Source organism: Buceros rhinoceros, unplaced genomic scaffold (genome assembly GCF_000710305.1).
Source record: "Buceros rhinoceros silvestris isolate BGI_N320 unplaced genomic scaffold, ASM71030v1 scaffold7412, whole genome shotgun sequence".
Lineage (NCBI taxonomy): Eukaryota > Metazoa > Chordata > Aves > Bucerotiformes > Bucerotidae > Buceros > Buceros rhinoceros.
The window spans coordinates 55,769-56,197 of NW_010398255.1; the positions used below are offsets into that span (position 1 = coordinate 55,769).

A 429-nucleotide genomic window follows, 5' to 3' on the forward strand; every position below is an offset into this window, starting at 1 on the left:
CTCAGAGGGGCTGTGGGCAGAGTGCGGGAAGCCAGACTGCAAACTTCAGCTCAACTCCGGCCTTCTGGACAGGACAGGAGAGAAATGCAAACAAGGAGCCAAGAGGCATTTTTGGCAAACCCTGGGTGTGCAGCACCCAGCCCCTGGGGGCCAGCCTGCCCAGGGCTGGGCCACCACCGACCGCACCCGCACAAGGGTGACCGCACCGGCAAGCGCCTGCGTGGGTAAATGCAAACCCCGTTAGAAGTAAATCCTTCTGAAGGACAGACAGACACGTCTGCCTTCACCCTCCTTCCCGTATGACCTACTGAATCGTGCAGGGTGACTCCGAGAGCAAGGAGCAGGGCTTCAGGAGCAGGAGTGCAGCCCAGACCGGTCCTACCGTGCACGCTGGCGGGGAGGAAACTGGCCCGGCGCAAAGGACACGGT

General features: G+C 61.8%; 1 protein-coding gene across 1 annotated transcript in view; it reads right to left on the reverse strand.

The window, feature by feature from the left end:
• LOC104488926 overlaps positions 1-429 on the reverse strand; it is a 32,463-nt gene that overhangs the window by 31,661 nt on the left and 373 nt on the right. The gene's annotated exons all lie outside the window — the stretch shown is intronic.